The following is a 27,401-nucleotide window of genomic DNA, read 5'->3' as shown; positions in this document are numbered from 1 at the left end:
ATGCGCCTGTCTCAGAGTAAAAGCCAAAGTCCTCTCCTCAGCCAACTCGGCCCCGCTGCTCTGACCCCAGCTGACCTTGGCTTGAGCCTCTCTCCCTCCCCCATGCACAAGGATCCCGCCCCCAGCCTTCCTTCTGTTCCTCCAACATCCCAGACCTTTCCCACCTTGGCACCTGCTGCTCTTCCTCCTCTCCCCTACGTCTCTTGCTCCTAGATCTTCACGCTGGCTTCCTTTCATTCTTTGTTTCAGCAGCAACTTCACCAACTGCTCAGCCTCGTTTAATAAAGAGAGAAATGGCAAATTCAAGCCACAGTGAGCTGCCATTTCACGCCCATCAGAAGGACAACAAGGAAAAATTTGGTCACTATCAAGAGTTGATGAGGAGGTGAGAGCTGGCGAGAGGGTCGGTGGGCATAGTCACTTTGGAAAAGTTTGGCATCAGCTAGCAACAGGTGACTCCTCTCCCTGTCTGTCCTCAAGCCAACTGCATCCCAGGGGCTGCAGCTGACAAGTCTGTCCTCAAACCAACTGCATCCCAGGGGTTCTCAGCTCTGGCAGCACATTAGATCCCCACAGGGAAGGATTAAAACACCTAAGCCTCGGCCCACCCCCACCCCCCCCCCCCCCGCCCACATCTTGATTTAATTAGTCTGGGTGGGGCCTCTGGCATCAGCATTTTAAAAAACTCCCCTGGGGATTATAATGAGCAACCAAGCAAAGTAAAGAACTGTTGTCCAGCCCAAACCCCGAAAAAACAAAAAAGGATATTCATTGTACCCTCGTTCCTAATAGCAAAAAAAGCAAAAACAAAAACAAAACTGGATACAACACAAATGTTTATAAACAGTAGACTGGATTAATGAACCCTGGTGCAATCCTGTAATAGAATACTATACAGCAATAAAAATGAACTACAACTCCATGCAGCAACAGGGATAAATCTCAAAAACACAATGTCGAGCAGAGGTCACAAACAAATGCATAGTTATTTGGATTTATACGAGGTTCTGAAGCAGGCAAATGAAACCCTATATTATTTAGGGATGTATGTGGGGGTTGTAGAATTAGAAAGAAAAGCAAGGAAGTGTTTTTTTGTTTTGTTTTTGAGACGGGGTCTTGCTCTGTCACCCAGGCTGGAGTGCAGCGGCACAATCACGGCTCACTGCCGCCTGGAACTCCTGAGCTCAGCCTGCCAAAGTGCTGGGATTACAGGGGTGAGCCACTATGCCGGCTGCAAGGAGATGTTTGATACAAAATTCTGAAGAGTGGCTGGTGAGGAGGGGAGGCAAGAACAGGCTGCACATGAAGCTTCTAGAATGTTGGTAATGATCTGTTTCCTAGGCAGGGAGGGATCTTTATTGTTAGTCTTTCTACTGTACATAGACTATTTATTTTACCGTATCTTCATGACATGGTAGTGTACAGAGACAATTTAAACACTTTTAGGTATGAATAATATATTTAACACAAAAAAATGTAAGTCACTTCCTCAGGGGAGCCTTCCCTGATCACCCTAGCCAAAGTAGGACCCACCCTTGCCCCAGCACCCACCTTCTTTTTTCTTTTTTTCCCCCTTTTTTCACTGAGACGCGCTACCATGCCTGGCTAATTTATTTTTTGTAGAAATGGGGTCCCACTATGTTGCCCAGGCTGGTCTCAAACTCTGCGGCTCAACTGATCCTCCCACTTTAGCCTCCCAACTTGGTGGGATTACAGGAGTGAGCCACCGCGCCCAGCCCACCTTTCTGTCTCATTGTCTTATTCTGTTTTCTTCAAAGCACATAATGGGGGCTCCATCAAGTACTTGCAGGCAGCCACTGCCTGGGCCTCCCGCTTTCCACTTTCCTTCAGTGGTCAAGCACCTGCGCGGGGCATGGGGGTGGGAGGCAACGCAGAGGGGAGGGGCCTTGCTCAGATCGGATCGAATTGTCCCCGCCGCCCCCTCCAGGACCGCCCTCGCTCCACTCCCTCCTGCAGGCGGCGGAGACCACGAGGTGAGAGGAGGCTTCGGGCCAGGCCTCTCGGCCGCAGACCCAGCTCCCTTTGCAGGGGAAGGTGAGGTGACACTTTTGATACTGTGGGGTCAGGTCCTCCCGGAAATGGGCGACATCTGCGGCCCAGGTGGCCTGGGACCCGGCAGGGCCAGGCCCTCCCCAGCTCCCCGCACGAGGGGGGGGGGGGTCCCGCCCCAGGCCTGGGGCGCGGTCCTCTGGCGCCCTCTGCTGGCCAAGGCGCCTCCCTGCAGTCGTCGCGGGGTGCAGGGGGCACGCGCCTTTCAGGGAAGTGAAGGCTGGTATAACTGCCGGGAGGGCAATCTGGGAATACCTAGTGTGCTCACGAAAGGCTTCTGGAAGGAAGGTACATTTGAATAGACACCTGCATTTTCTGCAGGTGCCAATCTCCCACTAGAAGTAAAACCAGTAGCTAAATGATGTGATTTACAGTTACCCAACTAAAAGAAGAGTCTCCCTCCATTCCAGACCTCCTTTTCCCTCCCCAAAGCAATCTTTTTTTTTTTTTAAACCAGTGTCTTGTATGACCTTCCAGGGATGGCCTATGTATATATTAATATGTGCATGGGCAGTGCGTGGTGGCTCACACCTGTAATCCCAGAGCTTTGGGAGGTCAAGGTGGGAGGATCGCTTGAGCCCAGAAGTTTGAGACAAGCCCGGGCAATATAGCAAGACCCTGTCTCAAAAAAACAAAACAAAACAAAACAAAAAATAGGCAGGTTACATGCCTGTTGTCCCAGCTACTCGGGAGGCTGAGGTGGGAGGATCACTTGAGCCCGGGAGGTAGAGGCGTCCATGAGCCAAGATCATACCACTGCACTCCAGCTTGGGCAACAGAGTGAGATCCTGTCTTTAACTATATATATATATATATATATATATAGTATATATATATATACAGCCCTTTATGTATTACAAATAGGAACCTCCACACTAACCTACACCTTGCTATAGTAACATTTTTTTGTTTTGAATCGTCATCACATGGGTAATGCTATAACAATTCAGTGTTTTGAAAATCATTCCATATCATTACACGCAGCTCCCTTAATTTTCTGCAGGGATGCGGACTATTCATTGTATGGATTATAGCACAATCACACAATTTACCTAACACGAAGACTCATGATGGGCATTTAGGTTAGATTGCAATTTATTGGCTACTACAAATAATGTGGCAATTTCAATGAATGCCCTCTACACACATCATTGCACTCCAGATCAAATGGTGTGTTATATAAAATGTTGATACATTTGTCCAAATGCCATCCAAAAAGATTAAACTGAACTGTACTCCCACTAGCAGGGAGTTGAGGGCCCCTTTTCAAAAGTTGCCCAACACAGAATATTGTCTTTGTTTTTCTTTTTTGAGACAGGGTCTCGCTATGTTGCCCAGGCTGGAGTGCAGTGGCATGATCATAACTCACTGCAGCCTCTATCTCCTGGGCTCAAGTGATTCTCCTACCTCAGCCTCCTGAGCAGCTAGGACTACAGGCCTACAGGCATGAGCCACCACACCTGACCCTGTCTATTTTTTATTTTTTGAGACAGTCTCACTCTGTCACCCAGGCTGGAGTGCCATGGCATAATCCCTGCTCACTGCAACCACCGCCTCCCAGGCTCAAGTGATCCTCCCACCTCAGCCTCCAGAGTAGCTGGGACTATAGGTGCGAGGCATCACATCCGGCTAATTGTCTTTTGTATTTTTTTTTTTTTTTTTTTTTTTTTTGTAGAGCCGAGGTTTTGCCATGTTGTCTAGGCTGGTCTCAAACTCCTTGGCTTAAGTGATTCACCTGCCTCGGCCTCCCAAAGTACTGGGATTACAGTCATGAGCCACCTTGCTGGCCTTTAACTTTTTTATCTTTGCCTGTCTGATAAGGGAAAATGGGATCTCCTGTTGTCATTTGCATTTCACATGACTAGGGTGGAGCATTTTTTTTTTTTTTTTTTTTTTTTTGCGACAGAGTTTCACTGTTGTTGCCCAGGCTGGAGTGCAATGGTGTGATCTCGGCTCATCACAACCTCCGCCTCCCACGTTCAAGCGATTCTCCTGCCTCACCCTCCCATGTAGCTGGGATTACAGGCATGTGCCACCACACCCACCTAATTTTGTATTTTTAGTAGAGATGAGGTTTCTCCATGTTGGTCAGGCTGGTCTCAAACTGCCAGCCTCAGGTGATCCCCCTGCCTCGGCCTCCCAAAGTGCTGGGATTACAGGCATGAGCCACCGCGCTCAGCCGTGAGCCACCACGCCCGGCAGTGTGGAGCATTTTTTACATACACCAAAGCCATTTCTGTTTCTCTGTGTTCTGAACTATTGCTTCATGTCCTTTGGTCACCAAATTGATGAACTTGATTTCTTTCCTTTTTTTAAATCCTGCATGTCCTTCCAGTGAATGAACTTCTTAATTTCTAAGAGCTCTTTATTAGGCTGGTGGCCCCTGTTGATTAGCTCATTATCAGTGAATGAATTGATCAGGAGTTGGAAAGTTAATCTTGACCAGGAGAAAGACATTGTCTACAGAAAGTTCAATGAATGAGTCAATGCTCTACTGCCATCCTCATCCTGGATTTAACCTCTTCCAATGCCTCACACTTGCCTAAAAACAAACAGTGATTCAGCCGTGGGCCTTATCCAATAAGCCCTCTGTGAAGTCACCATTTCAGAATACAAATTGCTTCTAAGGGAGGTTTCTGGGTCAAGGTCTAAGTCTGTTGGGCATGACCCACGGGTGGAGGCTCCAAGATAAGCTATACAAGCCTTTGTAAAATGGTATTTATTTTTTACAATTTTAAAAATTAGAGATGGGGGTCTTGCTATGTTGCCCGGGCTAGTCTCAAACTCGTGGGCTCAAGTGAACCTCCCAGCTAATCCTCCCAAAGTACTAGTATTACAGCTAGCCTTTTCATTCCTATTTACTGAGCACTTGCTGGGTGCCAGGCTCGTTGTAGGAGGCTTACCTCAGGGATGTCCCTATAGCATCCCAAAGTTGTATTCTAGGCTCCTGCACACAGGCCGAGGCCATGCGGGGACCAATGATTACATTACCCATCTGCCCCGAAAAGAAGGAAAAAGCTCTGGATGTAATGAAATCATATCAAGATATTAAGTGCTAAAAAGCAAGGTGCAAGCCGGGCTTGGTGGCTCACGCCCATAATCCCAGCACTTTGGGAGGATGAGGCAAGTGGATCACCTGAGGTCAGGCATTCAAGACCAGCCTGGCCAACACGGCAAAACCCCGTCACTACTAAAAATAGAAAAAATTACCTGGGCACAGTGGTGTGCGCCTGTAATCCCAGCTACTTGGGAGGCTGAGGCAGCATGGCTTGAACCTGTGAGGTGGAGTTTGCAGTAATCCGAGATTGCACCACTGCACTCCAGCCTGGGCAACAGAGTAAGACTTTGTCAAAAAAAAAAAAAGCAAAGTGCAAAACACCATTATACAGGTATTTCTTAGGACATTAAACCATCTCTGGAGAGAGGGTAATGTGCCTGTCTCTGAGGAGTAGCTGGTAGCTGTCAGCAGGGGTGGAAGGAAGATTCTTTACTAAATATCCTTTCCCATGTCTTGATTTTATTTTTTGTCATTTACAAGTATTATCGGCATTATTATTATTATTATTTTAGAGACTGGGTCTCGCTACGTTGCCCAGGCTGGTCTCGAACTCCTAGGCTCAAGCAATCCTCCCTCCTCGGCCTCCCAAAGTATTGGAATTCGGGTGTGGGCTACGAATCTGGACAATTGGATTAATTTTTAATAGGGTAGCAAAAGTCGTCCATACGGCCAGGCGCAGTGGCTCACGCCTGTAATCCCAGCACTTTGGGAGGCCAAGGCGGGCGGATCACAAGGTCGGGAGATCAAGACCTCCTGGCTAACACCGTGAAACCCCATCTCTACTAAAAATAGAAAAAATTAGCCGGGCGTGGTGGCAGGCGCCTGTAGTCCCAGCTACTCGGGAGGCTGAGGCAGGAGAATGGCATGAGCCCAACAGGCAGAGCTTGCAGTGAGCTGAGATCGCGCCACTGCACTCCAGCCTGGGCGACAGAGCAAGACTCCGTCTCAAAAAAAAAAAAAAAGTCGTCCATGATAGAGGAACTGTTGAGTGTAAAACAGGCCCATCAATGGAATCTTTCACGACTGTTAAAATGTTCACGCCTGGCCAGGCATGGTGGCTCATGCCTGTAATCCCTGCACTTTGGGAGGCCGAGGTGGATGGATCACCTGAGGTCGGGAGTTCAAGACCAGCCTGACCAACATGGAGAAACCCTGTCTCTACTAGGAATACAAAATTAGCTGGCCATGGTGGCGCATGCCTGTAATCCCAGCTACTTGGGAGGCTGAGGCAGAAGAATCACTTGAACCCAGGAGGCGGAGGTTGCAGTGAGCCGAGATTGTGCCATTGCATTCCAGCCTGGGCAACAAGAGCAAAACTCCGTCTCAAAAAAAAAAAAGAAAAAAAATTATGTTGTTGCTCGGCCAGGCACGGTGGCTCACACCTGTAATCCCAGTACTTTGGGAGGCCAAAGTGGGTGGATCACTTGAGGTCAGGAGTTCGAGACCAGCCTGGCCAACATGGTGAAACCTCATGTCCACTAAAAATACAAAAAATTAGCTGGGCATGGCAGCAGGCACCTGTAATCCCAGTTACTTGGGAGGCTGAGGCAGAAGAATTGCTTGAACCCAGGAGACGGAGGTTGCAGTGAGCCGAGATCGTGCCACTGCACTCCAGCCTGAGTGACAGAGGAAGACTCCATCTCAAAAAAAAAAAAAAATGTTGATGCTGTTCTGTGGGTACATAAACCCTCCCTGGTCCCAGCTCTCTTGTAGGAAGATCCAGAGCCTTCACTATGGCCCACAGCAAGGCCCTACAGGATTGGCCACCTGTGGCCCCTTGAGCTCCCCACCCTGGCCCCCATACTCACTATCGCCCACAAGGCTCCGGCTGCAGGGCAAACCACATCAGCCATGCTCCTGCTTTGGGGACCTTGCATCTGGTGTTCCCTGTCTCCTCCCAGCTCTTCTCCCAGATAGCCACAGGGCTCACCCCCCATCGCAGCAAAGCCTCCCAGGCCACCACTTCATCCCCCTCTCCTCCCTTTCCCTCTGGCACGCCTTCCCCTCTTGCTGCTTAGTTTTTCTCCACTTCGCTCATAATCTGGCATGGTGTATGTTTCACTGATTTTGTTGATTTCCCTTTAGACTGGAGGTTGCCAAACTACAGCCCTCAGGCCAAATCTGACCAAGGTTTGTTTCTTGTATGGTCCTTGAGCTAAGAGTAGCTTCTACAGATGAACACTGCAACCGATTTAATGATAGATAACAGTTACTTGGAACCTCAATTAAGGCAATATGTGAACCTTCAAAATTCCATGCTTGCTGGACCTCATGGTTCATGCCTGCAGTCCCAGCACTTTGGAAGGTGAGGCGGGCGGATTGTTTGAGCCCAGGAATTCGAGACCAGCCCAGGTAAAATGGCAAAACCTCATCTTTACAAAAAGTACAAAACTTAGCCGGGCATGGTGGCATGTGCCTGTAGTCCCAGCTACTTGGGAGGCTGAGGTGGGAGGATCACTTGAGCCCAGGAGGTCAAGGTTGCTGTGAGCGGTGATTGTGCCATCGAACTCCAGCCTGGACAACAGAGATTCTGTCTTGAATTAATAATAATAATAATAATAATAATAATAATTCATGCTTACAAAAAAAAACTGGCTGGGCCCAGTGCCTCACACCTGTAATCCCAGCACTTTGGGAGGCCAAGGTGGGAGGATCAGTTGAGTCCAGGAGTTCCAGACCAGCCTGGACAATGTATCAAGACCCTATCTCTATTATTTATATTTTAAAAACAGACAGGCTGGGCACGGTGGATCATGCCTGTAATCCCAGCACTTTGGGAGGCCAAGAAGGGTGGATCGCTTGAGTTCAGAAGTTTGAGACCAGCCTGGCCAACACGGCAAAACCCTGACTTTACCAAAAAATAAATACAAAAATTAGCCAGGTGTAGTGGTGTGTACCTATAGTCCCAGCTACTCAGGAGGCTGAGGTGGGAGGATTGCTTGAACCTGGGAAATCGAGGCTGCAGTGAGCCAATACTGCACCACTGCACTCCAGCCTGGGTGACAATGAGAGACCCTGCCTCAAAAAAAAATTTAAATTAAAAAACTGAAAAACAAAATTGTACTCAAGTATTATTATAATTTAAATATTGTCCATAAAAATTTTGTGGGAATTTGTTTTCTCTTGTTATATGAGTACTGATATAACATCCTTGCTATTTAAGTCTGCAAAACCTAAACATTCACTTTCTGCTCTAGACAGCTCCACACAGGCAGGAACTTTGTCTTGTCTGCTACTATGACCTAAGCACCAAGAACAGGGTCTGGTTCAGTAATTATTAGCTGAATGAAATGAATGAACTCATATATATATATGTGTGTGCGTATATATACATACATATACATGTATATATATGCTTTTTTTTTTTTTTTTGGAGACAGAGTCTTGCTCTGTTGCCCAGGCTGGAGTGCAGTGGGATGATCTCAGCTCACTGCAGACTCCGCCTCCCAGGTTCAAGCAATTCTCGTGCCTCAGCCTCCCAAGTAGCTGGGATTACAGGTGCGAGCCACCATACTGGGGTAATTTTTGTATTTTTAGTAGAGATGAGGTTTCACCATGTTGGCCAGGCTGGTCTCAAACTCCTGACCTCAGGTGATCCGCCCGCCTCGGCCTCCCAAAGTGCTGGGATTACAGGCATGAGCCACCATGCCCAGCCGGAACTCATATTTTTAACTGAAAAAAAATCAGGTGTTAAAAAAAAAAAAAGAAGAAGAAAAAATTCAAGTGGGCTGGGTGCAGTGGCTCACGGCTGTAATCCCAGCATTTTGAGAGGCCAAGGCAGGAGGATCAGTTGAGCCCAGGAGTTCAAGACCAGCCTGGGCAAGATAGCAAGACTCTGTGTCAACAACAACAAAGTTAATAATTAGATGGGCATAGTGGCACACACCTGTAGTCCCAGCTACTTGGGAGGCTGAGGTGGGAGGATCCCTTGAGCCCAGGAGTTGGAGACTGCAGTTAACTATGATCAATGCCACTGCGCTCCAGCCTGGGTGACAGAGCAAGACTCCATTGCTTTTTCTTTCTCTTTCTTTTTAATTAAAAATATGGAATGCTTTATGAATTTGTGTGTCATCCTTGCATAGGGGCCACACTAATGTTCTGTGTATCATTCCAATTTTAGTGTATGTGCTGCTGAAGCAAGCACAGGACTTCATCTCTTAAAAAAATATATCAGATGAACAGCATATGTAATAGGCTGCCTTTTGTGCAGAAGTAAATAATATCTGTCTCTGAGAGGTCCAAGAAGCTGACTGCTTCAGAGGACAGGAGCAGGGTGGGGTAGAAAGATGTCTTCTTTTTCTACAAGCATTTTTTTTTTTTTTTTTTTTTGAGATGCAGTCTGGCTCTGTTGCCCAGGCTGGAGTACAGTGGCTTGATCTCGGCTCACTGCAACTTCCACCTCCCCGGGTTCAAGTGATTATCCTGCCTCACTCTCCTGAGGAGCTGGGATTACAGAAACCTGCCACCGTGCCCAACTAATTTTTGTATTTTTTTAAGAAACGGGTTTTTGCCATGTTGGCCAGGGTGGTCTCAAACTCCTGACCTCAGGTGATCCACCTGCCTTGGCCTCCCACAATGCTGGGATTACAGGTGTGAGCCACTGCGCCCGGCCTCTAGGAGCCTTTTTGTTTTTTGTTTTTTGTTTTTGACGTGGAGTCTCTCTCTGTCACCCAGGCTGGACTGCAGTGGTGCGATCTTGGCTCACTGCAACCTCTGCCTCCTGGGTTCAAGCGATTCTCCTACCTTAGCCTCCCCAAGTAGCTGGAACTATACGTGTGCACCACCACGCCCAGCTAATTTTTTTTTTTTTTAATTTTTAGTAGATATGAGGTTTCACCATGTTGGCCAGGCTGGCCTTGAACTCTTGACCTCAGGTGATCCACCTGCCTCAGCCTCTGAAAGTGATGGGATTACAGGCGTGAGCCACCGTGCCCGGCCTAGAAGCCTTTTTTAAAGAATATGAATGTTTTATTTCAGATATATGTGTCACCATTTCAAATAAACTTTTCATGAAAAAAACCCAGCCCCAAAAAATGAGGCAGATACTGACAGCCTCTGAGACTCTTCTTCCTCTGTCCAGTGGAGTAATATGTCTGGTGACCAACCAGCCCAGTTTGCCTGGCACTGAGGGTGTTCTGGGGCAATCCTGGACAAAGTGGGATGAGGTGGTCACCTTGGAAAACAGAAAGCTGTGGAAGCCTTCGAGGGTGGACATGTGGGGGCTGAGCTGGGCCCTGAAGCCAGGCCTCTCTGCACCTGCCCGAGTCCGATCACACACCTGCCAGAGCCCAGCTCTACACCTGGGAGATCGATGCCTCTGGAGCTCAAGGACTGAGATAGGCCACTGGGATGTCTCTATAGTGCAAAACACACCTTCCCCAGTGAGTCTCCAGGCACTTGCAGGGTGGGCGGGCTCAGGGGCTCATACACGCACACTTGCTCGCAGACTGTCTCCGGCCTTGGCCCCTTACCCATCAGACTGCCCTGATAGAGCCCTGCTCTCTCCATCTTCCTCACAGAAGGCTGAACCTGCCTCCAGGAAAGCCCCAGGGTCTCCTGACTCCCCTACCTGCACCTACCTTGCATATCTGTAGAGCATTGTGCACCTTTGACCCACAGCAGGTGAGAGGTATTGGCAAGAAGGGGAAAATGAGAGCAAACTCTTGTTTTTTCTTTTTTTTTTTTCTTAGGGACTTGGCTGCCACACAGACTGAAGTGACCTGGCTCTCACGGCTGCCCGCAGTCTCCTTTTTTTCCCCAAGGATGCCTGGAATACCCTTCCCCAGATCTTCCCAGTGCTGGCCTCAGTTGAAATATTACCTTAGTGATGCTAATGCCATTTCCCTTTCCCATCTCTGTCACATTGGCCTTGAGTGGTAGGCAAGATGATCAGCTCCATTTTACAAATGAGGAAACTGAGGCTCAGAGAGACGCTGTACTAACATGTCCAAGGTGTAGTGAGTAAGCTGTGGCGTGTACCTGGCTGAATGGGCGAGGATACTGTGATAAACCAGCTGCGCACAGACAAGGTTCCTGCACCTGCGTAGCTCACAGGCGAGGGGGGAAAGGGGGTAACAGCTGGTTCAGTGTTCTTGCAACTCCGAGGCACCTAAGGTGACTCAGAGGAGTGAGAACCAGGCTGACTCCAGGTTGAGGTCACAGGCATGAGCAGGTGAATGAGGGGGTTGGGGGTGGGGTGGGGTAAGAGGGCATTCCAGGTGACAGTGATAAAAAAGCCCAGGGGCAGATGAGTGTTCCAGGAAATGAAAATGTTCAGGGAGGCCCCTTAGAGTTTCTGAGACTGCCAGTTTGTTGTTGTTGTTGTTTTATTTTATTTTATTTTATTTTTTGGTGAGACGGAGTCTCACTCTGTCGTCCAGACTGGAGTGCAATGACGTGATCTTGGCTCACTGCAACCTCTGCCGCCCAGGTTCAAGTGATTCTCCTGCCTCAGCCTCCCAAGTAGCTGGGATTACAGACGCCTGCCACTGTGTCCGGTTAATTTTTGTATTTTTAGTAGAGACGGGGTTTCACCATCTTGGCCAGGCTGGTCTTGAACTCCTGACCTCGTGATCCACCCGCCTTGGCCTCCCAAAGTGCTGGGATGACTGGTGTGAGCCACCACACCCAGCTGAGACTGCTAGTATTATTTTTTTAAATCAGAAATGTTTAAATGGAGTTTAGAAAATTGTGGTCTGTTTGTCATACTTTTATTGAAAACATTAACACTTTTAACACATATATACAAATCACTACAGAGCACGGACCCTGGAGTGGAGCCTAGCCCTTCAACCTCTGCTTATGTGAGCCCGGATCAGTCCCTTCCCTTCAACTGTAACCACACCCAGGACAGGAGCTGAAACTGACTGCCACCTCGGCAGCCCAAATACACACACACCCTCACCAAGAGCAACCCCTCTCCTGACCTCACCTGGCTTTTCTCACTTACCTTGGAGATTAATAGTTTCCAGATAAAATATACATGTGAATTTTAGATAAACAACAAATAGGTTTTTAGTGTATAAGGAAGGCTGCATGAGACATATGCTTCATTTTAAATTCAAATTTAACTGGGCCTTCTGTGGTTTTATTTGCTATTATCTGCCAACCCTACTTGGAGATGGGCTTCTATCAGCATTTCCAGCACAATCTATAACCAGTCCCCTGTTGATGGGCAATTAGGTCGTTTCCCATTTTTTGCTTTCCAGGAACAATAGCCCCATGAAGATCCTTGCACGGAGGACTCTGACCTCATCTACGATTCTATCTGCTGGGTGTGTTCCTAAAAGTCACTTAGTCACTTTCCTGACTGGATTCCTGTGGCCATAGAGACCCCATGGATCAGAGGAATTCCTTCTCAGTCTCCATCGAAAGCAGCTCCCTGTCACCCTCCCAATCTCGCTCTCTCTCTCAACCTTGCTCTTTCTCGTCTCTCTCCATCTTTTTTTTTTTTTTTTTTTTCTTTTTTTGAGACAGAGTCTCACTCAGTTGGCCAGGCTAGAGTGCAGTGGTGCAATTTTGGCTGACTGCAACCTCTGCCTCCCAGGCTCAAGCGATTCTTGTGCCTCAGCCTTCTGAGTAGCTGGGACTACAGTCGTGTGCCACCAAGCCTGGCTAATTTTTGTATTTTTAGCGGAGACAGGGTTTCGCCATGTTTGCCAGGCTAGTTTCAAACTCTAGAACTCAAGTGATCTGCCCACCTCAGCCTCCCAAAGTGCTGGGATTACAGGCGTGAGCCACCGCACCCAGCCTCTGTCTCTCTCCATCTGTTTCTTTCCCCCTCTCTCTGCTTCTATAGATCTCTCTCTCTCTAACTCTCAGTCTTTCTCTTGCAGTCTCCCCGACTGTCAGCCTCTGTCCCTTCTCAGAGACTCTCTCCTTTTGACCCAGCAGCTCTGCAAACAAAATAATCTGACAAGTTGGGGAAGATGTATTTTTAAGGATGCTCACTCTAGTACTGTCTCTAGGAGTCAAGCTGGAAACAACCTAAACACCTATTGATAAACAAAGTATGCTCTGTCCCTGCCAGGCAGCATCATGCGGCCATTTGAAACACCACCACATTAACATGGAAAGACAGACATATATCAGAGTGAAAAACACAAGTTATAGATGGAAAGTAAAGCATTCACGCATTTCAGTTTCAATCAAAAATATAATGCCCCAGGCCAGGTGAGGTGGCTCACGCCTGTAATCCTAGCACTTTGGGAGGCCGAGGCGGGTGGATTGCCTGAGCTCAGGAGTCGAGACCAGCCAGGGCAACATGGTAAAACCCTGTCTCTACTAAAATACAAAAAAAATCAGCCCGGCATGGCAGCATGTGCCTGTAATCCCAGCTACTCGGGAGGCTGAGACAGGAGAATCACTTGACCCTGTGACCCTGACCCTGGGGGGCGGAGGTTACAGTGAGCCGAGATCGTGCCATTGAACTCCAGCCCGGGTGACAGAGCAAGACTCTGTCTCAAAAAAAAAAAAAAAATATATATATATATATACACACACACACACACACATATACACACATATATATACATATATATACACACATATATACATATATATAAAACGACCCTAAGACATGTAAGAGTTTCACTGCTGATTGAAATAGTCATCCTGGTTGTCTCGGGGACGGGGGATAGGGGGAGGCAGGGAGGGAAGGGGGGGCGGTGGGGTAGGAGGAGGAGTGGCTTCCATTTTCTTCTTTATATTTTTCTTCCCGGTTATTTTTTTTTAACAAGGGGCATTATAATTTTTAACACTGTGCATTTTTGCATATTTACTTTATTATACCCCACCTGCGTGTTCATGTGTGTATATATATTTTTATATGCACATACACTATTATTTTCTAAACCATATCAGAGTGGATTAGAGATGTCATGCCCCTTTACCCCTATACTCTTTACTGTATGTCTGCTAAGAACAAGGACATTCTATTATGTAACTCTGATATCATTATCAAAATCAGGAAATCTAACATGGATCAATTACTTATTCCTTATTCCATAGGCCATATTCAACTGGCCCAATAACATCCTTTATAGCAACCCCCACACCCTCAAAGATTCAATTCAGGATCATGCAGCATTGCAGTGTTGTCAGGCATCTGTAGTTTCTGATCTTGACATTTTGGAAGATTTGTGGACTGTCCCTCAATTGCATTTGCCTGGTGCTTCCTTATGATGATACTGAGCTTGTATGTTTTCCTGCCTGGAACCACAGAAGTGGTGCTGCCTCTTCAGTGCATCCCATTGAGTCATCTATGGTCTGTTCCATTATCTGTGATAGTAACTTTCATTGCTTAGTTAAGATGGGATTAGCTAGGTTTCGCCACTAGCAGTGATTCTACAAAGTCACTAATTTTCCCTTTCTAAATAATGTATGTGATCATCTGAGACCATGTAAATAGACTAGTTTTTGTTTTTGTTTTTGTTTTTTTTGAGACAGCATATCACTCTGTTGCCCAGCCTGGAGTGCAGTGACGGGATCTCGGCTCACTGCAACCTCCACCTCCTCGGCTCAAGAGATCCTCCCACCTCAGCCTCCTAGCTGGGATTACAAGTGTGCGCCACCAAGCCTGGCTTATTTTTTACATTTTTTTGTAGAGACGGGGTTTCACCATGTTGCCCAGGCTGGTCTCAAACTCCTGGGCTTAGGTGATCTTCCCACCTAGGCATCCCAAAGTGCTGGGATTACAGATGTAAGCCACCGCACCCAGCCCTAGATGATTTTTATAATCAGAAAAGGTAATCATTACTTTAAATTCTTGTAACCTGTAAGGGCTGAGCTAGTCCACCTGATTCTAATCACCGGGCGTCTCCACCCCACCCCTGTCACAATGTGTTTGCTATAGCACTATCCAGTCTTTTTTTTTTTTTTTTTGAGATGAGTCTCGCTCTGTCACCCAGGCTGGAGTGCAGTGGCATGATCTTGGCTCACTGCACCCTCCACCTCCTGGGTTCAAGCGATTACTCCTGCCTCAGCCTCCAGAGTAGCTGGGACTACAGAAGCATGTCACCACGCCCAGCTAATTTTTGTATTTTTAATAGAGACGAGGTTTCACCATGTTGGCCAGGATGGCTTCGATCTCTTGACCTCGTGATCCAACTGCCTTAGCCTCTCAAAGTGCTGGTTTTACAGGCATGATCCACCGCGCCCTGCCTTTCCAGTTTTACATTACATAAGGACTTTCGAAATCAGCCTACAGATAGATTTCACCCGAGGCTTTTTTAAAGATACAGATTCCCAGGCCCCACCAATTAGAATCTCTAAGGCAGGGACCTGAGAATAGATTTCTGTAGCGAGTGCCTTCCAGGTAATTCATCTCTTCAGGCCAAATTAGGGAATCACTTCACTTCATAGTAATGTTTAGTCATCAAACATTAACAGCTAGCCTGCTGGGGTGGGGTTGGGCCCTGGGAGGGCTCAGGAATGGAGGGGACAAACAATAGTGACATTGGTAGCTCGCATTGATTAAGCACTTACATTGTGCCATGCTCTGGATTATTTCACTAAATTCCCACAACTCTACGAGAAAGACACTTATTAGCCCCATTTACAGATAAGCACAAACAGATTAGAATAACTTGTCCAAGGTCAAGCTAGTGAGTGATCAGCTGACCCCTAAATCAGCTAGTGAGGGTGGATGCTGGGAATAGGAGACTCCACACAGTCTGTGCGGGGGACTATACATCTAATCGCACCTCTGCACTGGAATATCAAGTCTCACTTCTTGTCCTGGGCAAATGACCTCAGCTTCTCTGGGCTCCATTCCCTCATCTGTAAAGGTAATTCTATTTAGTATCCCTCCACCAATGCTGGCTAAGATAATTCCATGAGATCCACTTTCCTGGAGAAACTGAATGCCTGGTTTTGATCACCTTTCAGGGCCTAAAGTGGGGAGGATTAAATCAAAATTATTGTCAGGAACCAGGAATGAAAATAATTACCATCATTGTTGCTATTCTTGTATTCATAGGGCCCAGTTGAGCCCTGCATGGGACATTCAGCAGAAGACACCGCAGAAAGCCAAGGAATAACAAGGGAGTAATAAAGGGACCACACTGAGGACCTGGGCAGGTCAGACCCCACCTGGCAGTAGCCATCTTGCCTGCCCACCTGTCTTGCCTCCTGTGCCTTCCAAGTTCCGGTTTCATGTGCTTCCGATTTGAGGCCCTGCCTCCCCATGGTGATGGACAACAGGAAGCCAGAGCCAGGGGGTGACACTGCCCCCTTCAGGCTCTCCTTACCGCTGCACCAGACTCCTTCCAGGGTGGACAAGCTGCCATGGAAAGAAAGTAACCACTGGAAATTCTTTTTTAGTTCTATTTCAATTCCAGGAACATTTATTGAGTCTACCCGGGGTCAGGCATGGAGGCCAGTGGTGCATAAGACAGACACAGCCATTACCCTCAAGAGCTTAATTTCTTGTAATTGCACAAATAACTTAATGAGAAGGTGTGAGTTGCCTGGCACAGAGCAGATGTTCAGAACATTTGTTCTGCAAACATGTCGAGTAGGGTTGCTAGAGTTAACCAATAAAAATACAGTGCTCAGTTAACTGTGAATTTCAGATAAATTGCAAATAATTTTTAGTATGAATATTCCTGGCATTTACTTCCTGGCCTGCTTGTGCAAATTATTCACACTCGTATGCAATATTTGGAAAATATTTATACTAAAAAAGTATTTGGCCAGGTGCGGTGGCTTGTGCCTATAATCCCAGTACTTTGGGAGGCCAAGGCAGATCCCTTGAGCCCAGGAGGTAGAGGCTGCAGTGAGCTGTGATGGTGCCACTGCACTCCAGCCTGGGCAATGAAGCAAGACCCTATCTGAAAAAAAAAAATTTAAAAAAAGGCAAAGATGGGCCTGGGGCACCAAATATTCCAGAGGAAAGGGAACATGTGTACTCCTTGAGGTGGGGAACATGACCCACTTGAGGTGCAGAAAGAAGACTTGTATGGGGCTGGGCGCAGTGGCTTACCCCTGTAATCCCAGCACTTTGGGAGGCTGAGGCAGGCGGATCACCTGAGGTCAGGAGTTCGAGACCAGTCTGACCAGCCTGAGAAACCCCATCTCTACTAAAAATACAAAATTAGCTGGGCATGGTGGCACATACTTGTAATCCCAGCTACTCGGGAGGTTGAGGGAGGAGAATCACTTGAACCTGGGAGACAGACATTGCGGTGAGCCAGGTTGGGTTGCGCCATTGCACTCCAGCCTGGGCAACAAGAGCGAAACTCTGTCTCAAAAAAAGAAAAAGAAAAAAAAAAGAAGGCCCGTGTGGTTGGAGTAAAAAGAGTGCAGAAGTAAATGTGAAAATATCAACCTAAATAACAGAGAGAGAGGCTCTCTAAAAGAGAAAGGGTCCTCAGCCTCCTGAGTAGTTGGGACCACAGGGGTGCATCACCATGCCTGGCTAATTTTTTATAGAGGTGGAGTCTTGCTATATTGCCCAGGCTGGTTTAGAACTCCTGGCCTCAAGCTATCCCTCCTGCCTCCACCTCCCAAAGTGCTGGGATTACAGGTATGAGCCACTGCACCTGGCCATATACAGTATTTTAAGATAACAACCAGAACCATGACTGACACAGTCACATAAGAAACATCAGACTTTTGTAAATTGAATATAATCTTTAGAATATTCACATTAATTGGCCAGGCGTGGTGGCTCACGCCTGTAATCCCAGCACTTTGGGAGGCCAAGGTGGGCGGATCACAAGGTCAGGAGTTGGAGACCAGCCTGGCCAACATAGGGAAACCCTGTCTCTACTAAAAAATACAAAAAATAAGCCAGGCTGGTGGTGGGTGCCTATAATCCCAGCTATTCGGGAGGTTGAGGCAGGAAAATTGCTTGAACCCGGGATGCGGAGGTTGCAGTGAGCTGAGACTGTGCCATTGCACTCCAGCCCAGGCAATAGTGTGAGACTCTGTCTCAAATTAAAAAAAAAAAATTCACGGCCAGGCGCGGTGGCTCACGCCTGTAATCCCAGCACTTTGGGAGGCCGAGGCGGGTGTAGCATGAGGTCAGGAGATCGAGACCATCCTGGCTAACACGGTGAAACCCTGTCTCTACTAAACAAAATACAAAAAATTAGCCTGGCGTGGTGGCGGGCGCCTGTAGTCCTAGCTACTCTGGAGGCTGAGGCAGGAGAATGGTGTGAACCTGGGAGGCAGAGCTTGCAGTGAGCTGAGATCGTGCCACTGCACTCCAGCCTGGGCAACAGAGCGAGACTCCATCTCAAAAAAAAAACCAAACTCACATTAATAAAATATCCATACAAATTTAACTTTAGAAGAGATTAACATAACCAAAATTATGACAGATAACATTAGGTATCTATGAATTTATATAATTTTTGAAATATTTATATCAATAACAGACCCATAAATGTAACTGAAAGATCTAGTAATAGAATCACTTATCACTTGACAATGCTTCCTGTACAACTTACCAGATTAACCTAATCATTTAATATCTCTACAAGCTGAGAAATACATCATTAGAGGCCCTCCATTGGCCCAACTGCAAAATCCCTAAATTCATTCCAGTTCAAAAAGACTTAATTGGCTGGGTGTGGTGACTCAGGCCTGTTAATCCCAGCACTTTGGGAGGCTGAGACGTGAGGACTGCTTGAGGCCCGGAGTTCCAGACCAGCCTGGGTAACATAGTGAGATTCCCATCTCTACAACAAAAAATAAATACAAATTTAAAAGAAAAAGAAAACCTGCCAGGTAAGGTGGTTCATGCCTGTAATCCCAGCCCTTTGGGAGGCCGAGGGGGGCAGATCACCTGAGGTCAGGAGTTCGAGACTAGCCTGACCAACATGGTGAAACCCTCTCTCTACTAAAAATCATGGTGGTGTGCGCCTGTAATCCCAGCTACTCAGGAGGCTGAGGCAGGAGAATGGCTTGAACCAGGGAGGCAGAGGTTGCAGTGAGCCGAGATCACACAACTGCACTCTAGCCTGGGCGACACAGCAAGACTCTGTCTCAACAACAACAACAATAACAAAAATTAGCTGGGCGTGGCAGTGTGCCTGTAGTCCAAGCTACTCGGGAGGCTGAGACACGGAGAATTGCTTGAACCCGGGAGGCGGAGGTTGCAGTGAGCCGAGATCGCGACACTGCACCCCAGCCTGGGTGACAGAGCGAGACTCTGTCTCAGAGAAAAAAAAAAGAAGAAAACCTGGGCCAGGGGCAGGGGCTCACACCTGTAATCCCAGCACTTTGGGAGGCTGAGGCAGGCGGATCACGAGGTCAGGAGATTGAGACCATCCTGGCTAACACGGTGAAACCCGGTCTCTACTAAAAAATAGAAAAAATTAGCCGGGCGTGGTGGTGGACACCTGTAGTCCCAGCTACTCGGGAGGCTGAAGCAGGAGAATGGCGTGAACCTGGGAGGTGGAGCTTGCAGTGAGCTGAGATTGTGCCACCGCACTCCAGCCTGGGCGACGGAGTGAGACTCCGTCTCAAAAAAAGAAAAGAAAAGAAAAAAGAAAACCTAGTTGTTTTAACATAGGGGATATGAATTTTTTAGTTTTGTATCAGTGTATTTTTAATCTATCTTTAGAAAGACGTATAAATAATTCCCTTCTAATTATAGCCAACTTGATCACACACAAAATGCCTTTCATAAGTTCTCCCTTCATGAACACCATCATGACTTATTCGGACCATTGATGATGTGCTTTGACTCTGTGCCCTGTCTTATACTTCCTTTTCATTAAATACCAATCATTTTACTTTAGAATATAAATTTACCAGAGACTCTTTCCCATACAAAATTATTCTTTTTAACTTTCCTTTTAAAAAATATATCTTCATATCCATAACTTCCTTCATATCTGTCTCTCAGTTATTGGTTTCTTACTATCTTGTTTCTATTTCCTTCATAAGTCCATATTTTCTTTTTCTTTTCTTTTCTGTTTTTGAGACAGAGTCTCGCTCTGTCGCCCAGGCTGCAGTACAGTAGCGCAATCTCGGCTCACTGCAAGCTCCTCCTCCTAGGTTCAAGCGATTCTCCTGCCTCAGCTTCCCATGTAGCTGGGACTATAGGCACGTGCCACCACGCCCAGCTAATTTTTGTAGTTTTAGTAAAGATGGGGTTTCCTCATGTTGGCCAGGCTGGTCTCAAACTCCTGACCTCAGGTGATCTGCCCGCCTCAGCCTCCCAAAGTGCTGGGATTACAGGCGTGAGCCACTGTGCCCAGCAAGCCCATATTTTCAAAAAACTTACATAACCTCCAAATTAAACAAAATTATTCTTTTATTTTCAATAAAGAACACATTTTTTGGCCACGTGTGGTGGCTCACGCCTGTAATCCCAGCACTTTGGGAGGCCGAGGTGGGCGGATCACGAGGTCAGGAGATTGAGACCATCTTGGCTAACACAGTGAAACCCCGTCTCTACTAAAAATATAAAAAAATTAGCCAGGCATGGTGGCGGGCGCCTGTAGTCCCACCTACTCGGGAGGCTGAGGCAGGAGAATGGCGTGAACCCGGGAGACAGAGCTTGCAGTGAGCAGAGATTGCACCACTGCACTCCAGCCTGGGCGAAAGAGTGAGATTCCATCAAAAAAAAAAAAAAAAAAAAAAAAGCGCACACTTTTGGCCAGGCATGTGGCTCATGCCTGTCATCCCAGCACTTTGGGAGCCCGAGGAGGGCGGATCACTTGAGGCCAGGAGTTCAAGACCAGCTTGGGCAACATAGCGAGTCCCTGCTTCTACAAAAAAAAATTAGGTGGGTGTGGTGGCGCATGTCTATAGTCCCAGCTACTTGGGAGGCTGAGGCAGGAGGATCACTTGAGCCCAGGAGTTCAAGGCTGCAGTGAGCTATGATTGTGCCATTATATTCCAGTCTAGGGGACAGAGTGAGACCCTGTCTCCAAAACAAAACAAAACAAAACAAAAAAGCCTCTACCAAAAAGAGGGAGGCTCAACCTGAGAGAAGACTCACCAGGGCAGAAAAGGTGAGCCATGGAAGCAGTGCGCTCAAAGGGCTCTAGTGAATACTGTACACCAGTTCCAAGAATCACCGATTTCTTCCAGTACTAATCTTTTTCAGGTCCCATTTCTGACACCATATATGTCAACCTAAATAACAGAGAGAGGCTCCCTAGAAGAAAAAGATATTTAGTCGGGAATAGAGCATTACCATGAGAATACATGTGTCATAGCAAACTACTGCATATTCAGGGAGGTAAAGGAAGACAAAAGTTTTTGTTTTGTTTTTTGAAACAAGTTCCCCGTCGCCCAGGCTGCAGTGCAGTGGCACAATCATAGCTCAGTGAAGCCTTGAACTCCTGGGCTCAAGTGACCTTCTCGCCTCAGCCTCCTGAGTAGCTGGGACTGCAGGCACGTGCCACCACACCTGCATAGACAAAGGTTGGTTCTTTTTGATGATCAAGTATCAACCAAGCTATGGAACAGACAAAGTTGTTTAAAGGACAAAATAAGGGTTACTTTTTAAAAATTGTTATTTTTTTTTATCTTTCAGATAGGGTCCCGTTGTGTCATCCAGGCTGGAGTGCAGTGGTACAATCTTGGCTTATTGCAGCCTTGACCTCCTGGGCTCAAGCAATCCTCCTGCCTCAGCCTCCTGAATAGCTGGGACCAGAGGCGGGTGCCACCACACCCAGCTAATTTTTTTTTTAAGAGGTTAGTCTGGCTTTGGTCCTGAACTCCTGGGCTCAAATAATCCTTCTATCTCTGCCTCCCAAAGTGCTGGGACTATAGGCATGAGCCACCGTGCCCAGCCTACATAATTAAAAATAATTTTTTTTTCAAAGACGAGATCTCACTATGTTGGCCAGGCTGGTCTCTAACTCCTGGCCTCAAGCGATCCTCTTGCCTCGGGCCTCCCAAAATGTTGGGATGATAGGCGGGAGCCACTGCGCTGGGCACATAATTTTTTTGAAAATTTATCTTTGGCTACAAAGATCATTAACAAGGGTGAAGGCAGCGTGAGGTTGTTGCTGGGCAGATGTCCTTGCAGAAGTATTTTTTGTATAAAGTTGCATTCTGGGCTGGGTGCAGTGGCTCATGCCTGTAATCCCAGCACTTTAGGAGGCTGAGGCGGGAAGATCACCTGAGGTCAGGAGTTCAAGACCAGCCTGGCCAACATAGTGAAACCCTGTCTCAACTAAAAACACAAAAATTACCCGGGCATGGTGCTGCGCGCCTGTAATCTCAGCTACTAGGAGGCTGAGGCAGGATAATCGCTTGAACCTGGGAGGCAGAGGTTGCAGTGAGCCAAGATCATGCCATTGTGCTCCAGCCTGGGCAATAAGAGTGAAACTGTCTCAAAAAAAAAAAAAAAAGTTGCATTGCGATGGCCTTTGTGCAAGGTTGTGTTTTTGCAGTCTTTTGTGATGGTTTTTGTTATCAGGCATGCAAGCATTCACCGCATAGCCTTCCCTGACTCTATGTGTCAGGGTTTTTTGGGGGTTTTTTTGAGACAGAGTTTTGCTCTTGGTGTCAGGGTTGTTTTGTTTAATACTGGTGACTACGTTTTGATTCTGACCTTTCACAAGAAGCCGATGTTGGAGACGTAGGCAGTTGGCAGAGGTCACAGGGTCTTGAGGACCCTGTGAGGTGTGGGGCTTTGAGGGTAACTGAAGCCACTGAAGGGTGTTAAAGGATATGGTCGGTCACATCTGGATTTTTGGAAGATCCTTCTGGCCGCTTGGTGGCGGAGGACTGGATGTTGGCTGGGCAGCAATGGAGAGAGGTCAAATGGAAAGTTGTGGAAGTATTTCAGATGAGAGCACAGTGGCTTTTAAGATGTAGGTGCCGGCCGGGTGCGGTGGCTCACGCCTGTAATCCCAGCACTTTGGGAAGCTGAGGCGGGCGGATCACGAGGTCAGGAGATCAAGACCATCTTGGCTAACACGGTGAAACCCCGTCTCTACTAAAAATACAAAAAATTAGCCAGGCGCGGTGGCGGGCGCCTGTAGTCCCAGCTACTTGGGAGGCAGAGGCAGAAGAATGGCATGGACCCGGGAGGCGGAGCTTGCAGTGAGCCGAGATAGCGCCACTGCAGTCTGGCCTGGGCGAAAGAGCAAGACTCCATCTCGGAAAAAAAAAAAAAAAAAAAAATGTAGGTGCCAGTGGGATGATAAGAAAACACAAATATGGGTTTTGTTTTGTTTTTTTACCTCTGAACTTTTTATTGGCCTCCTGTTTCCCAAAGGATACCCTGCTTCTGCTGGCTTAATGTCTCAGAACTTTGGTGTCGTTGGTCTCAGACACCACTTTGCCATCCACTGTCTGGCGGGTGGTGGTCTTTTGGATGGTTTGCATGGAGTTGCGGCTGTCCAGGGGCATCACCAAGATTGAAGTCCTCGCTGTCTTCCAGCAGGCGGCAGTAGGTGGTGATCTCAGCCAATAGCTTGACCTTATGTTCAGCAGGGCCTCCTACTCCTGGGCCTGGCACTGTCCCTCTGCCTGGGTCTGTGCCAGCTCTGACTCCAGGTACAGCAGTATCCCACTGAGCTGTTCCATCTGCAGGACATAGCGGGCCTCCCCCTCCCTCAGGCTGTTCTCCAAGCTGGCCTTCAGATTTCTCATGGAGTCCAGGTCGATCTCCAAGGACTGGACTGCATGTCTGAGTTCTGTGAGAGTCATCTCAGCAGCTCCAACCTCGGTGGACTGCGTGGTGACTTCTGTGGTGTTCTCCTCAGTCTACTGAGACCAGTACTTGTCCAGCTCCTCTCAGTTCTTCTGAGCCAGCTCGTCATATTGGGCCTGGATGTCTGTCATGATCTTGCTGACGTCCTGAGATTTGGGGGCATCTACCTCCACAGTCAACCCACAGCTGGCAATCTGGGCTTATAGGCCTTTTACTTCCTCTTTGTGGTTCTTCTTCATGAAGAGCAGCTCCTCCTAGAGAGCCTCGATCTCTGTCTCCAGCTGCAGCCAAGTGACATTGGTGTCATCAGTGACCTTGCGGAGCCCATGAATGTCACTCTTCACAGACTGGCGCATGGCCAGCTCTGTCTCCTACTTGACTGTAAAGTCATCAGCAGCAAGACGGGCATTGTTGATCTGCAGAACAATGCAGGCATTGTCCACAGTATTTGTGAAGATCTGAGCCCTCAGGTCCTCGATGGTTTCGAAGTGATGGCTCCAGACTCTGACCTGGGGTCCCTTCTTCTCCAGGTGCTCCCGGATTTTGCTCTCCGGCTTCCAGTTCTTGGTCTCCAGGCTCCTCATTCTGTGCAGGTAGGAGGCCAGACAGTCGTTCAGGCTTTGCATGGTCTCCTTCTCGTTCTGGATGCCTCCCATTCCTGCCAGATCCCCAACCATCCCCCTGGCCAGGTCCCCGGACCCCATGCCGCCCCAGAAGCTGGTGGAGCGGGACTCGGAGATCCGGGAACCAGAGCCCCGGGCACCTGCATAGACGCTAACCATACTGCTGACCCGCCGGGCACCATAGCTGGGCACCTGGACAGAGCCCAGGGACCGGTAGTTAGTGGAGAAGGTGGAGCGAGTGGTGAAGGTCATGCTGTCCAGTGGGGAGAGCGAGAGGACAGGACTCAGGCTTTGCCAACAACATTATTTATCTTTTTGTTATTTTTTTGAGACGGTGTCTCACTCTGTCGCCCAGGCTGGAGTGCAGTGGCGTAACTGCGGCTCGTTGCAACCCCTGCCTCCAGGGTTCGTATGATTCTCCTGCCTCAGCCTACTGAGTAGCTGGGACTACAGGCACCCGCTACCATGCCCAGCTAATTTTTGTATTTTTAGTAGAGACAGGGTTTCATCATGTTGGCAAGGCTGGTCTCGAACTCCTGACCTCAAGTGATCTGCCCGCCTAGGCCTCCCAAGTGCTGGGATTACAGGTGTGGGCCCCCACATCTGGCCCAAATGTGTTATTTAAGAGCTAAAATTAACTTGAGGCAACAGAGCAAGACTCTGTCTCAAAAAAATAAAAATAAATAAAAATAACTTGATTTGGTAATATGGGGCATGGAGGTGGATAAGGAGTTAAAGATGAGGTGAGGGTTAATTCTTGAGCAATTAGAAGGATGGTGGTTACGTCTGCCGGGAAAGAGAAGCCGAGCACACAGCGTGGGGTGGTAGGAAGGTGGTGGATGAGTTCAGTTTGAGCCACGCAGAACTTAGAATGCCTTTATTTATTTAGAGACGGAGTTTCACTCTTGTTGTCCAGGCTGGACTGCAATGGCGCAATCTTGGCTCACTGCAACCTCCGCCTCCCGGGTTCAAGTGATTTTCCTGCCTCAGCCTCCAGAGTCGCTGGGATTACAGGCATGCACCACCACGCCTGGCTAATTTTGTATTGTTAGTAGAGATGGGGTTTCTCCATGTTGGTCAGGCTGGTCTTGAACTCCTGCCTCGGCCTCCCAGGTACTTGAGAGGCCAAGGCGGGAGGATCGCTTGAGCCCAGGGGTTCGAGACCAGCCTAGGCAACATGGCAAAACCTCGTTTCTACCAAAAATACAAAAATTACCTGGGCGTGGTGGCTACGCCTGTAGTCCCAGCTACTCGGGAGACTGAGGTGAGATGACTGCTTGAGCCCAGGAGGCAGAGGTTGCAGTGAGCCAAGATTGTGCCACTGCACTCCAGCCTGGGTGACGGGGTGAGACCTTGTCTCAAAAAAACACAGAAAACATACCTGACCACGTCAGACTACTTCAAAATCCCACCACCACCATCACCACACAGTTCCAAGCCCCCATCACCAGCTGCCTGGATTCCTGCAGCCGCCTCCCTGGTCTCTGCTTCCTGTTTCCCTACTACAGTCCCTTCTCCAAACACAGCCAGAAGCATCCGTTAGGAATCTAAGCTGGATCACCTCACTTAGAACCCAAGAATGCTCACTGAGAAAAGCCCAAGGCCTGACCATGTGTACACAGCCCCTCTGGTCTGCCTTCCAGACTGCCCCGCGCTGCCTCATTCTCTCCCTCATTCACTCCACCATGGGCTTACCAGCCGCCTCCTTGCTGCAGGGCCTCAAGTGTAACCCATGTGCTGCCACCTTAAGGCCTCTGAACTTGGTTCCCTCTGCAAGGAATCCTCTTCCCCAACATGGTCACTGGGCTTCTCCCCATTTCATTCAGGTCTCAGTTCAAGTGTCATTTTCTCAACCTGTTTTGGCATGACACGGGATTTCATTTCCAGAGGATGTCAGACCTCAAAGAAACAGGCACAAATTGCAATATTCTGAGGTAACTGGCGTCCAGGACTCAGCTGATACTTAGACAGAGGTGGCCTGCATGGATGTGAGGGAGGAAGAGGCCTCCCAGGTTTCTGGCTTGGGTAGTTACCACTGCGAGATGGAATAATACAAAAGAAGGCATGGATGAAGATTGGAGATGCTGAACTGTCTCGGCTGTATTAAATTTGAGGTTCCAGGGCCGGGTGCAGTGGCTCATACCTGTAAAACCAGCACTTTGGGAGGCCAAGGCAGTCGGATCACGTGAGGTCAGGAGACCAGCCTGACCAACATGATGAAACACCACCTCTACTAAAAATACAAAATTAGCCGGGTATGGTGGTGGGCGCCTGTAATCCCAGCTACTCGGGAGGCTGGGGCAGGAAAATCACTTGAACCTGGGAGGCAGAGGTTGCAGTGAGCCGAGATTGCGCCACTGCACTCCAGCCTGGACAAAAAGAGTGGAACCCTGACTCAAAAAAGCAAAACAAAACAAATAGGTTCCAGGCGAGGCTCGGTGGCTGACACCTGTAATCCCAGCACTTTGGAAGGCCAAGGTGGACCACCTGAGCCCAGGGGTTCAAGCCCAGCCTGGGCAACATAGTGAGACCCTATCTCTTACTAAAAAAAATTAAAAAATAACGTTTCTATGGGATTGGAATGAAGCTCAAGCAGCCAAACACTACAGTGAGCACCCACGATGCAGCGCTGTGCAGGGAGAGCTCTGTATACTTTGCTCCTTGGATCCTAGCATCCTTAAGAGGCAGATAAAATTATCCCCACTTCATAGGAGACAGGTTCAGAAAATATTCGCTAGATGCCCCACAGCTAACAGCAGAGTATGAACTTAAACACATCCAGGACCTGAAACTTGACCCTGCGGAGCCCCTTTACTACAAGCCCTCAGCACTGCTGCTGTTATCCGCACGTAGCAGAAGCCACATGTCTAAAGCCTTGCTATATGGAGCGCTGTCACTTCTCACCTCCCAGAGCCTCCCAACTGTAACAAGTGTTCTTTTTCCAGAGGACAGGCACCATGAGGCCCAGCTGGTGGCATCAGCTGAGATTTGACGCCAAACAGGACTCAGCAACAAGCAA

At 48.1% G+C, this 27,401-nt stretch overlaps 1 long non-coding RNA gene and 1 other non-coding gene across 2 annotated transcripts; one reads left to right on the top strand and one right to left on the bottom strand.

Annotated features, from left to right (window-relative positions):
* Positions 1-2,179: 2,179 nt before the first annotated feature.
* On the top strand, positions 2,180-16,688 carry LOC129529157 (uncharacterized). Its single transcript, XR_008674595.2, has 2 exons — positions 2,180-2,358; positions 16,107-16,688. It is a non-coding gene; the product is annotated as an uncharacterized lncRNA (long non-coding RNA).
* Positions 9,166-9,272, bottom strand: LOC115932806 (U6 spliceosomal RNA). Its single transcript, XR_004068954.1, has one exon. It is a non-coding gene; the product is annotated as a U6 spliceosomal RNA (small nuclear RNA).
* Positions 16,689-27,401: the final 10,713 nt, after the last annotated feature.

Source organism: Gorilla gorilla, chromosome 21 (genome assembly GCF_029281585.2).
Source record: "Gorilla gorilla gorilla isolate KB3781 chromosome 21, NHGRI_mGorGor1-v2.1_pri, whole genome shotgun sequence".
Classification (NCBI taxonomy): domain Eukaryota; kingdom Metazoa; phylum Chordata; class Mammalia; order Primates; family Hominidae; genus Gorilla; species Gorilla gorilla.
Note: the sequence above shows the minus strand (reverse complement) of the source record. Positions and strands in the feature narration are given on the sequence as shown.